The sequence below is a fragment of the Gekko japonicus genome, unplaced genomic scaffold (assembly GCF_001447785.1).
Source record: "Gekko japonicus isolate JY-2015 unplaced genomic scaffold, Gekko_japonicus_V1.1 scaffold398, whole genome shotgun sequence".
Classification (NCBI taxonomy): domain Eukaryota; kingdom Metazoa; phylum Chordata; class Lepidosauria; order Squamata; family Gekkonidae; genus Gekko; species Gekko japonicus.
This window is the reverse complement of record NW_015164676.1, coordinates 996,795-1,010,384: the sequence shown is the minus strand read 5'-3', so window position 1 is coordinate 1,010,384 and position 13,590 is coordinate 996,795.

The window sequence follows — 13,590 nt, the reverse complement described above, 5'->3', positions numbered from 1 at the left end:
GCAGGTGCCCCAGGAGTGCTTCTTGGGACAGAGGCCAACCCCTGTGTGTGCCGGGTGGCTGGATCTGAGGGAGACACTGACGGCGCAGAGACCACGGAGGAGATACAGGCCCATTTTCCACCTTCTACCAGGAGGCCTGGCTGTGGTTCAGGTACAGCAGGTGCCCCCAGCCTTGCACGGTACACTCTGATATTGTGGTTGGTGCAAAGAAAACAGAGTGTATTACTTCATTTTGGGATTTGTCTGCAGATCCATGTTGTATTTCCTCCCTTAGCCTAGCATGTGCTAACCTCTGGAAGTCATCTACCATTTGAACATCAGGGAGGGGCTGTGGCTGAGTGGAAGAGCCTCTGCTTGGCATGCAGGAGGTCCCAGGTTCAATCCCCGGCATCTCCAGTTAAAAAGGACCAGTTGGTAGGTGATGGGAAAGACCTCGGCCTGAGACCCTGGAGAGCTGTCAAGAGGGGCTGTGGTGCAGTGGAAGAGCCTCTGCCTGGCATGCAGAAGGTCCCAGGTTCAATCCACGGCATCTCCCGTTGAAAGGGCCAGGCAGGAGGTGATGGGAGAGACCTCTACCTGAGACCCAGGAGAGCTGTAAAGAGGGGCCGTGGCTCAGTGGTAGAGCCTTTGCTTGGCATGCTGAAGGTCCCAGGTTCAGTCCCCAGCATCTCCAGTGAAAATGGCCAGGCAGTAGGTGAGGTGAAAGACCTCGGCCTGAGGCCCTGGAGAGCTGTAAAGAGGGGCTGTGGCTCACTGGAAGAGCCTCTGCCTGGCATGCAGAAGGTCCCAGGTTCAGTCCCCGGCATCAGTTGAAAAGGGCCAGGCAGTAGGTGAGGTGAAAGACCTCAGCCAGAGACCCTGGAGAGCTGTCAAGAGGGGCAGAGCTGTCAAGAGGCTCAGTGGCAGAGACTCTGCCTGGCATGCAGAAGGTCCCAGGTTCAATCCCCGGCAACTCCAGGTAGGTCCAGGTAGGAAGTGACCTGAAAGACCTCAGCCTGAGACTCTGGAGAGCTGCGGCCACTCTGAGTGGACAATACTGACCTTGATGGGCCAAGGTTCTGCTTCAGAGTAAGGTATTGTTAAGTGTATGTTTTTGGGGAGGGGCTGTGGCGCAGTGGTAGGGACTCTCCTTGGCACACAGAAGGTCCCAGGTTCAATCCCCGGCGGCATCTCCAGTAAGGATCGTGCTGGAGGTGATATGGAAGGCCCCAGCCTGAGACCCTGGAGAGCGGCTGCCAGTCAGAGTAGGCAATACCAACGCTGGACCCAGGGTCTGATTCAGAAGGCAGCTTGACATGTTCATGTGTGTTTGAACGTGACTGAATCTCCATCGCCACACCTTAAGAACATAAGAGAAGCCAATGTTGGATCAGGCCAAAGGCCCATTCAGTCCAACACTCTGTGTCACACAGGGGCCAGAAATACCAGGGGCCACCAGGAAGTCCAGCAGTGGGGCCAGGACACTAGAAGCCCTCCCACTGTTGACCCCCCGAAGAAGAAGAAGAAGAAGAAGAAGAAGAAGAAGAAGAAGAAGAAGAAGAAGAAGAAGAAGAAGAAATTGGATTTATACCCCGCCCTTCACTACCAAAAGGTGTCTCAGAGCGGCTTACAAGCTCCTTTCCCTCCCCCTCCCCACAACAGACACCCTGTGAGGCAGGTGGAGCTGAGAGAGCTCTTGACAGAAATGGCTCTTTTTTCAAGGACAGCTCTTATCAGAGCTAAGGCTTGCCCAAGGTCATCCAGCCAGGTGCAAGTGGAGGAGTGGGGAATCAAAACCAGTTCTCCCAGATTAGAGTCTGCGCACTTAACCACTACACTAAACTTGGTCCCAAGCACCAAGAATACAGAGCATCACTGCTCCAGACAGAAGAACATAAGAGAAGCCAGTGCTGGATCAGGCCAATGGCCCCTCCAGTCCAACACTCGGTCACCCAGTGGCCCAAAATCCCAGGTGCCATCAGGAGGTCTCAAGTGGGGCCAGGACACTAGGCGGCCCCCCCAAGTACTAAGAATACAGAGCATCCCTTGCCCCAGACCAAGAGTTCTTATCTATACCTAGTGGCTAATAGACACTGATTAACCTTAACCTACCTATGGCAGCAGTTGTACTTCCGGCATCTCTTAAACGTGTGCTAGAACAAACACAGGGTCTTGCCTCTTCATTCCCCTGACAGGATAGAACGTGTTGGATCAGGCCAATGGCCCCTCCAGTCCAGCACTCGGTCACCCAGTGGCCCAAAATCCCAGGTGCCATCAGGAGGTCTCAAGTGGGACCAGGACACTAGAAGCCCCCCCAAGCACAAAGAAACCAGAGCATCCCTTGCCCCAGACCAAGAGTTCCTATCTATACCTAGTGGCAATTAGCCACTGATTAACCTTAGCCTACCTATGGCAGCAGTTGTACTTCCGGCATCTCTTCAACCTGTGCTAGAACAAACACAGGGTCTTGCTTCTTCATTCCCCTGACAGGATAGAACGACGACGGAAGTACACAATGTGAGGGGAAGCAAAAGCGGGAGGTGACGTTTCAGTGCAGCAGTGCAGTCCTAGCGAGGCTATCCTTGCTTGTCCCCTAATCAGGGTGCAAATGGGGGGCCTACAGGGGAAATGGGGGGGGAATAATCCATTTTCAGGGCAGGGGAGGGGAAAGCCAGTCCATGGCAGAGGAAGACTAGTCAGAAATGAGAATCCGCACGAGGAACGGAGGCTGGGAGGGAGGGATTCGGGGAGGCAGCAAAGTTCGGGGAGGAGGTCGAGGTGCCAACCCAACTGCCAAGGGGCTATGGATCCAGTAATGGAAGAGGGTCGAAGGAGGGTAGTGTGTGTGGGGGGATCCCTTGACTTCAGCAGAACAAAATCCAGGAGCAGAATCAAGGGCGAGATGGGGGTGGGCAAAGATGCCCTTTTAGGGACCCGGAGGGATGAGGTCCCGGAAGATGCACGTCTCAGTACAGGAGCACAAGGGAAACGGAAGGCCAAATGTGGGCAGACACCAGGCCAGTTTGGGCGGAGCGACTTTCTTGCTGGGGCGATGGACCGGCTCAGGTCGGCCAAAAAAAGGCCGAGCAGCGTCTTGGTGTGATTCCCTGGGGTTGGGGTTGTCTCTGTCCGGAGCAGAGGGCCCCGGAGCCTCCAGTGACTGAATGACCTGGCTTCTGTACGTGCTACTACTGAGATTAGGTCCCACTGCAGCCTACTGGTCTTGAAAAAGAATTATTCAAAACGAGGCAGCTTGCCTAATCAGAGTTCTTTTTGTAGCAGGAACTCCTTTGCCACTGTGATCCTGGCCACTGTGATCCATGCGACGGTCTGGCTACATTAGGGGTGTGCCACCTAATATGCAATGGAGTTCCTTCTACAAAAAGAGGCCGGCATCTCTATGGTGTATGGATTTCAAGATCACATGGATTGTCCAGGAACTATATGAGCCCACTCTATGACGACTGCATGTCAAGTTGGACTATGGAATTACGATACAACAGGAGTGAGACACATTAACGTTTTGGGGACTTGATTTCTCTGCACTACTGTCGTTTCATGCAAGAACACCTGGGCTTGATCTAGTTATATGGTTATTGTGTTATTGAACTCGGTATTAAAATTCTATACATTTTTTGTTCACCTTTAGTGATTTCAGCCAGTGGTGGTGGTTGTTGTTTTTGTGCTCTGTACCATTCCAGTGATTGTCCAGCAGACTCGAGTCCGTCACTCCCGGGCATGGCTGCGAAGGCAAAGAGGCCTTCCACTCATGTGCCCTCTGGATACGATTCTGCAGACGACTCAAAATGATTCAGGATGGTGAAAACCAAGGCTGGCTGTGAAGAGCTCCGAGAGGACCTCCCCAAACTGGGTGAGTGGGTGACACTGGTGGCACAGCTGAGCCAGAGGAGCTTGGGAGGGGGGGTATAATATAGGGGTTCCTTTGGAGGGGCCCTCATTTGCAACAATTCCCCCTTGGGCTCTAGATGCCTGACAAGGAAGCTAACCAACTGACCCTCCCAGGGCTGCCTCCCAACCTGTCCTGGTGCAGCAATAAGAACATCAGAGCTCAGGTCCCTAAACAGCTCCTTGCAGGCCTGTCCTGGTGGCCTTCTGAGGAACTGTCGCCCAGCTGGTTTCCTCCCCAGCTCTCCTCTCTTCATTTAGGATCACAGCCGGCAGCTCCCCTTAGGCCACCTGCCACAGCTCTCCCCCCTCCCTCCGGTGATGCTGCAAGTCTTTCCCTTCCCCTCCCCACAACAGACACCCTGTGAGGTCGGTGGGGCTGAGAGAGCTCTGACAGAAACTGCTCTTTTTCAAGAACAGCTCTGACAGAACTACGGCTTGCCCAAGGTCATCCAGCAGCTGCAAGTGGAGGAGGAGTGGGGAATCAAACCCGGTTCTCCCAGATTAGAGTCCGCGCACTTAACCACTCCACCAAAGAGTGTAGGAGAGTAGGTTTTTATACCTCCCTTTTCTCTACCTTAAGGAGTCTCAAAGCGGCTTATAATCTCCTTCCCTTCCTCTCTTTCTTGTCTAGAAGTCCTCCCTCTTCTGCTTCCTGGCGGCTGGGAATCAGGGCGCAAACCCTCTTGCAATCCTGTAGGGGAGAAGGCCCCTGGCATTTAGATGGCCGGCCGGCCGGCCGGCAGAAGAGCCCAGGGGCGCAGGCGGCTTCCTTCCCCCAGTGTCAGGATCCCTCCCAGATGGACCGGCTCCCCCCCCCACGTTGCCGCCGCCCTGGGGCGGCCCAAGAGTCCATTATTCCCACCTTACTCCCAGGCACTTTGTCTCTGCCCTGATGACATTACTGGGCCGCAGTGGGGATTGCCAGAAAGATAAAGAGTCGGATGCCAGTGTTTTAGCTGGATAAGCCAATGTTAATGAGCCACACAATATGGGCTCTCCCTTGGGTATCAGATCAGGGCATCCGGGTAACCTGGAGTCGGATTACTGGACGTCAGGATCTGGGCCAGCTGCAGCCGTTTTGCAAGAACTCTCTCCTGGGAAGTAAAGGAGAGTTCTCTGCAGTTGCATCTGAGGCAGAGGGACCGGTCCCAACTTTTCCTGTGCTTCAGGACGATTGCCCCTCCCCCCCATACCTCAGACCTGACCCCAAAGTGGTGATTGGCATTTCTCTGGGCATGTAAGAAAGAGCCACAAGAACTAAACACTGAGGTAACCCTTTGGAGCCAGTTTGGTGTAGTGGTTAAGTGGGCGGACTCTAATCTGGGAGAACCGGGTTTCATTCCCCACTCCTCCACTTGCCCCTGCTGGATGACCTTGGGCAAGCCACCTCACAGGGTGTCTGTTGTGAGGAGGGGAGGGGAAAGGAGTCTGTAAGCCACTTTGAGACTCTCTTGGGTAGTGCAGGGCGGGGTATAAATCCAATCTCTTCTTCTCTCTTCTTCTTCTTCACCCATGGCCATTTCCGCTGGTGAAAACAGTAGGGGAGGGAAGGCGGAAGGCTCTGCTCCCCTCTGGCAGCGCTCGCAAGTCTGTGCAGGCAGGAGCTGCTTCAGCAGGTGAATCCCTGACGGTGTGATGGTGAATGAGGCTGGGACTCCCCCAACGGGGCTTGTGACCCCTGTATTGTGTGGTGGGGGTGGAGCGGGGCTGTCAAGTCACAGTTGATTTACAGTAACCCTGGTGGGGTTTTCAAGGCAGGAGACGTCCGGAGGTGGGTTTGCCCTTGCCTGCCTCTGCAGCGCAACCCTGGACTTCCTTGGTGGCCTCCGCTCCAAATACTAACCCAGGTCAACCTGGTTTAGCTTCTAAGATCTGTTGAGATTGGGCTAACCTGGGCCAATGTATTGTATAAAGGTCAAGGTTTCCCTTGCTCGAAAGCCCGTCGAATCTGACTCTAGGGATGCAGTGCTCATCTCCGTTTCCAAGCCAAAGAGCCAGCGCTGCCCGAAGACGTTTCCATGGTCATGTGACCGGCATGACTAGACACCGAGGCACACAGAAAGCTGTTACCTTCAGTGTTCCCTCTAAGCTGAGTTAGTATGAGCTAGCTCACAATTTTTTAGCCTCCGGCTCACACATTTTTGTCTTAGCACAGGAAGGAGGGCTCCGGAGCAAACTGATTAATGCAGTAGCTAGATCGCTTGCTCACAACTTTAATGCCAGTAGCTCACAGAGTAGAATTTTTGCTCACAAGACTCCACGGCTTAGAGGGAACATTGGTTACCTTCCCACCGAAGCAGTACCTATTTACCGACTTGCAATTTCTTGCTTTCAAACGGAGCTCACTCCGTCATGCAGCATGCGGGTCTCGAACTGCTGAACTACCAACCTTCCAGTCTGCAGTTCAGTGTCTTAACCACTTGAGCCACCGTAGCTAGTATAGCTAGTGTCAAATAGAAGTGGATGGCTCTAGCTCTGTCTGCTGGACAAAACTGGTACTACAGAGCATATATATTCGTAAGTACCTGAAGGGCTCTCGAAGGAGGGCAGCCAGCCATGCTGCAAGAGTGACCTGCTGCAGTGTCTACCTACCCACTGGGCTGGATTGGGACCACCTGAGGCTTTGCAAGACTCCTGATCCTTCCCATGGCTTTGCCGCTGAATCGGGGCCCAGCGTCGTTCGTTCCTTCTGAGGCGAAAGAACAGGCCACTTTGCTTAATAGATGGAAAGCGCTGCAGACTTAGAGATGGGTGGGGCAGAAATTTTTTGCCAGGTCTCTTCCCCCAAAATAAATTGTAGCATTTTCCACTTCTTGGGAATTTTTTCTTGCTCGCTGTTCCTGAACCAAAGCAACTGGGTCAATTATGCCCGAGCAAAATAGAATTTGGCTGCTGTAGATTCTAATCTTATCTGTAGCGCTATTGTCAGATGCAGAGCCTATTGCTATCTGCTATTGTCAGATGTAGAGCCTATCAACAGCCAATCCACATACAAAAGAACCTCCTCAGGAAACCTCCCCAGGAAACAATCCATATACAAAAGAACCTGCTCAGGAAAGCTCCTCCATTAGCATGTTCATACCCTGGGGAACTCCTACAAGAGAATGACTCAGCCCTACCCCACCTTCCTGAGTAGATACAAATCACCTGCCTACCATTTTTCTTCTCACCTTGACACAGAGAGTACTCCATCTTTCTGTGTTGTGCCTCTGAGGATGCCAGTCACAGCTGCTGGCGAAATGTCAGGTCCTACAGTGCCAGGACCACGGCCGCATGTCCTGGAAAATCTACAGCAGCTAATGAAGCCTTCAACAACAAAATAGTTGTCGAAGGCTGCAACACAAAAACACTGTCTGTGTTAAATACCAGAACAAAGTTTGTGTCCAGTGGCACCGCTAAGACCAACAACCAGGGCCAGGGCCTATTCGGTGGCAGTTCCTACCTGGTGGAATGAGCTCCTGGAGATCAGGGCCCTGCGGGACTTGGCACAGTTCCGCAGGGCCTGCAAGACGGAGCTCTTCCGCCAGGCTTTCGCTTAGGGGCCTGGCCACTGCCACTTCCACCAACGATCCCTTAAACAACTGGGAACGGAATGGCCCTGGAAGATCATACTGCAGCGGCGCGGTGGACCAGTACGGTTGTTCTGGCATATAGACAATGTCACAAGGTATAGATAGGGACTCTGGGGCAAGTGATCCTCTGTCATCTTGGTGCTTGGGGGGGGCGCAACAGTGGGAGGGGCTTCTAATGTTCTAGCCCCACTGGTGGACCTCCTGATGGCACTGGTATTTCTGGCCACTGTGTGATACAGAGTGTTGGACTGGATGGGCCTTTGGCCTGATCCAACATTGGCATCTCTTATGTTCTTATGTCATCTGAACATCATCAGCAGAATACCATCTTTTTGATTATTGTAACATCTTAGAGCACTTGTTAATGATCTTGTTTTATTGTGTTTTATCGTGTTTTATTCTGGTTATTTATTGGCACAAAGTGCCCTTTCTATAAGCCGCCCTGAGCCCTTGTGGGGAGGGTGGGGTTACATTTAATAATAAATAAAAAAAATAAAATTTTAAAAAACCAAAGTTTTATTCAAGGTGTGAGCTTCTGTGTGCAGACGAAAGCTTATACCTTGAGTAAAACTTTGTTGGTCTTAAAGGTGCCCGGCTGGACTCAAACTTTGTTTGGCTGCTTCAGACCAACACGGCGACCCGCCTGGATCTGTACTAAATTGTGTAACAAAATTGTTCAGGAGCGCATGTTTATAAAGTAAATAAGGTTGTAGTTAATGCCTGTGGAATTGACAGCAGTCCTTGTTGCCACGTGTTGTGCTAGCTTACTGCGTTGCCAGTTGGGTGTTGTGGTTTAAGTGCGCAGACTCTAATCTGGGAGAACTGGGTTTGATTCCCCACTCCTCCACTTACACCTGGCTGGATGACCTTGGTAGGTCTGACAAGAGCTGTCCTTGAAAAAGGGCAGTTTCTGTCAGAGCTCTCTCAGCCCCACCTGCCTCACCGGGTGTCTGTTGTGGGGAGGGGAAGGGAAAGGAGTTTGTAAGCCACTCTGAGACACCTTTGGGTAGTGAAGGACAGGGTATAAATCCAATCTCTTCTTCTCTAATTTTGTAATCCACATTTACAGGACTGTTTATTGTGCATAATTCAACGCTTCCACCACCCAGCTCTCCAACTCTGCAATCCAGCCTATTGTCTGCATTATATTGTCCTGGTGGGGGGCAGCTTCCATTATGTGATGGAGGGCTGCTCACCCACCCGGCCAAGCCCCGCAGCAGTGAGGGGGTAAATTGAGCAGCCGGCAAAGCCCCTCCTCCTGCCCCCCCCCAGCAAAGCTGTAGGCATTTCCAAGCACAAGAGACTGGCACAGGTGCCTTTTGAGAGCCGCTATGGGATGGCTCCGTTTTATGTTGCTGGTTTTTGAGAAAGCAGGTTAAGGGCAATTAGAATTATAAAAGGGTTGGAAAACTTTCCCTTTGAGGAAAGGTTAAAATGCTTGGGGCTCTTTAGCTTGGAGAAAGGACCACTGAGGGGTGACATGATCGAGGTTTACAAGATTATGTGTGGGATAGAGCAGGTAGAGAAGGAAGGACTTTTCTCCCTTTCTCACAATACAAGAACTCCTTGTGGGCACTCCATGAAATTGCTGAGCAGTCGGGTTAGAATGGATAAAAGGAAGTCCTTCTTCACCCAAAGAGTGATTAACACATGGAATTCACTGCCACAGGAGGTGGCGGCGGCTATAAGCATGGATGGCTTCAAGAGGGAATTGGACAAACATCTGGAGCAGAGGTGCACCATGGCTGGACCTCCTGAGGGCACCTATTATTTTTGGCCACTGTGTGACCCAGAGTGCTGGACTGGATGGGCCATTGGCCTGATCCAACACTGGCTTCTCTTATACTCTTGTGTCTGGGGCAAGTGATGCTCTGTATTCTTGGTGCTTGGGGGGGGGGCAACAGTGGGAGGGCTTCTAATGTCCTGGCCCCACTGGTGGACCTCCTGAGGGCACCTGGTATTTTTGGCCACTGTGTGACACAGAGTGTTGGACTGGATGGGCCTTTGGCCTGATCCAACATTGGCATCTCTTCTGTTCTTAAGGGCAGGCCTGCACAATGGCTTCTTCCCATTAGAAACCTCACCCGACACTGTTAAAAGGTGCCATTCATTATAATAAAAACCCATTTCATTAACAGCAGTTAACACTTCTAATTGGCGTTAACAAAGCCGCTGGTGCTTAAATTTATCTTTTCGGTTGTTCTAATAAAGTTAATGCTTCAAAAACAACAACAGCAACAACCAGTTGACCAATAGTGACAGATGAAAAGGAAATGCATGAGCCTCCCCTTCTCCGACTGGCCAGCTGGCCACGGGCCCAGCCTCCTCCTTTGCACGCCACAGGCTCTTCTGCTTGCCTGAGATTCACGCCTGTCTCCCCTGCCTGCTCACAGATGCCACACGGCCTCCCCTCTGGGGTGCCGGGTGGGGAGAGAGACAAACGCAGCAGCCTGCAGTGGGGAGGGGAGAGAGAGATCCTCTGCTATGCATGGCACTCAGGACCCCACCCCAGATCTTTCTGAAAGACTGCGGGAGGGGGGAGGTGTGCAGCCACCTTAGCCTGTGTCGAGTGGCCAGCACCGCTGGACCTCACCTGGCGGAGACCGTCACAGATTTCAGCCTTTTCCACTCAGCATGTTAAAAATGCAATCTTAGGGTGCATTAACAGAAGCCTTGTGTCCAGATCATGGGAGGTGGTCGTTCCGCTCTATTCTGCTATGGTCAGGCCTCACCTGGAGTCCTGTGTCCAGTTTTGGGCACCACATTTTAGGAAGGATGTTGACAAGCTCGAGCGTGTCCAGAAGAGGGCAACCAGGATGGTGAGAGGGTTGGAATCCGAGTCTTACCAGGAAAGGCTGAAAGAGTTGGGTCTTTTTAGCCTGGGAAAGAGAAGGCTTAGAGGGGACATGATTGCAGTCTTCAACTATCTGAAGGGCTGTCATGTAGAAGATGGAGCAGATCTATTCTCTCTTGCTCCGGATTGCAAGACTCGATCCAATGGGTGGAAATTACAAGGGAGTCGATACCGGCTGAATATCAGGAGAAACTTCCTAACTGTCAGAGTGGTTGAGCAGTGGGACAGACTGCCTAGGGAGGGGGTGGATGCTCCTTCGCTGGACGTTCTCAAGCGGAGGCTGGACGACCCTCTTTCGGGTATGTCGTAGGGCTCTCTTTCGGCTGTGCTCCTGCAGGGTGCAGGGGGTTGGACTAGATGACCTGCAAGGTCCCTTCCAACTCTAACATTCTATGATTCTATGAAATAAAATCCAATACTCAAAGTATTAAGAGGGGGAGGGAATCCAGAAGTGTTCTGAAGTGCTCTCCCCCGACTAAAAATGAGAACACAGTGAGCAGAACTAATACACCCTTCATTGGTGAGTTTCAGGCATTAACGTGGATGTCCTCGACATTTGTTCCCAGGCGTATTTGTTGGAGGTACAAGTTGCTTACATTTCTGTCACTATGGAGTTATGGATTGTTGTTTGTTAACAGGGAATGTTACATTACCTGACCTATAGCCTGTAAAAGTCAAGGTGGGGAATTCATACAAAACTCTGCACTGCCCCCTGCTGGGACTTTGACAAACAACCTGATTCTGCCAGAGGATGCCTAAAGGTGAGGTGCCCCTTTTCAGGGGGGGGGCATCTCCTGAGCTGCCTTGCCCTATGGCAGGCTGGGCCCCAGGGGGCATCGCCCCCTTTCAGTACAATACCCACGGGGAGCCCTTGATGTTTACGAGCGCCCCCATCCCTTGAATACAGAACAAGAAGAATGTTTTCTTTTTAATCTATTCTGCACATGTAGCTCACTTTTAAAAACGACCATTAATGGGGAGCAGAGGTTACTAAAGCCCGAGGCACCGTTCTACAACCGAACGTCTCCTGGGATGCTGGGGTCTCTCCGGTGGTTTCTCACCGCTGATGAGCTGACGGAAAGAACCAAGCCGCTGAGCCGGACACCACCAGCAGAAACCGAGACCCCCATGCCTGGTGACGAGGCCTCTGAAAGCAGAAGGGGAAGGAGGAAGAGGGTGCAAAGCCCTCTGGAAAGGCTGGAAGGGCTGTGGCTCAGTGGTAGAGCACCTGCTTGAGCCGCAGAAGGTCCCAGGTTCAATCCCCGGCACCTCCAGTCAAAAAGACCAGGCCGCTGGTGACGGGAAAGACCTTTTTCTGCCCGAGACCCTGGAGAGCCACTGGCAGTCCAAGTAGACAGTGCTGACTTTGGTGGGCCGAGGGTCTAATTCAGTCGAAGGCTGCTTCCTGTGTTCATGTGGCCTGGCCAGGGTTAGAAACTCAGTGGAACGGTACCTGCAGAGGGAGCGGAGGCACATACAGAGAAGAGGGCACTGGAAGACAGGGAGATGTGGTTTGAAATTTGTATCCGAACCACCATGCGTGCATCTTGAAAAATGAAAGTATAATCATACGCAAATTTCCTCAAGGACTTCTTTCCGAGGGCAAAAACAACATTCCACGCACTGAAGGCAACCAAAACCTGAAGACCTGTTCTGGCCTGAATTGCCAGAAGCAGACACGGGTATTTACATGGGGAGAGAAGGAAACACTCAAGTCACCAGAGAGGTGGCCTACCTAGGCTCGGAGAGGCCCGGGTTCAAATCCCCAAAGGGAACGACCCCGGGCCGGTCTGGCCTGAGCCCCCCTCAGAGGGTTGCTGTGAGAATAAAAGAGGAGAGGAGGAGCAGACACGCCCCTCTGGGCTCCCTGGAAGACCGGATCCGAAACGATGCTGCCTCTAAGCTGTGGAGTCTTGTGAGCAAAAATTCTACTTTGTGAGCTCCTGGCATTAAAGCTGTGAGCGAGGGATTTGGCTGCCATATAAATCAGTTTGCTCTGGAGCCCTCCTTCCTGAGCTAAGACAAAAATGTGTGAGCTGGAGGCTAAAACACTGTGAGCTGGCTCACACTAACTCAGCTTAGAGGGAACACTGGTCAGAAATGCCATCCACAAACAGGGCTACAAACCCCAGGAGCAAGGAAGCACAAATGCAAAGAGACTGTGTGGACTCAGGGAGGCATAAGAACATAAGAACATGAGACACCAATGTTGGATCAAGCCAAAGGCCCATCCAGCCCAACACTCTGTATCACACAGTGGCCAGAAATACCAGGTGCCCTCAGGAGGTCCACCAGTGGGGCCAGGACACTAGAAGCCCTCCCACTGTTGACCCCTCCCCCAAGCACCAAGAAGACAGAGCATCACTTGCCCTGGAGTCCCTATCTATACCTTGTGGCTAATAGCCACTGATAGACCTCTGCTCCATTTGCTTATCTAATCCCCTCTTGAAGCCATCCGTGCTTGTAGCCGCCACCACTTCCTGTGGCAGTGAATTCCATGTGTTCATCACTCTTTGGGTGAAGAAGTACTTCCTTTTATCCGACCTGAGGGAAAAGCCAGTTCAGGTGAAGTCTGGCAGGGACGCCTGGTGGAGTCAGAGAGGAGAGAGGCGGCTCCTTTGGCCACGGAGAGGGCGCTCGGCCACAGACCAGCGTGAGGACAAACCACCCAGGCGGAGCAAGACGCGTCCCTGTGATCATGAGGATTCGGATGAGGCGGGGGACCTTCCTCAGAGGACGTCTATGGCAGAGGTCACTACCAGATACATCAACCGGCCCACCAGCCAAGGTCTTCCTCCCCACTGCCCTGATCTCTGTGCCCCCACCCGCAGAAGGGAGGGAGGCAGGCAGAGGCGGCACAGAAACAGTATCCCAAAATAAGCTCCACCGCCAGTTCAGAAACAGCTCCCTCTCCCCCTTAGAGATCTTGACGGCATGGCAGGGACTCATGCTCCTCCACTCCTGGAAGCACGTTGACAGGAGAACGCCGACCCTGCACTATTGGCCCAGGGCTGGAGCCATCGCCTTCCAGGGGCCGAGTCTGCTCCACCATCTCAGCTTAGAGGGAACACTGGTCAGAAATGCCATCCACAAACAGGGCTACAAACCCCAGGAGCAAGGAAGCACAAATGCAAAGAGACTGTGTGGACTCAGGGAGGCATAAGAACATAAGAGACACCAATGTTGGATCAAGCCAAGGGCCCATCCAGCCCAACACTCTGTATCACACAGTGGCCAGAAATACCAGGTGCCCTCAGGAGGTCCACCAGTGGGGCC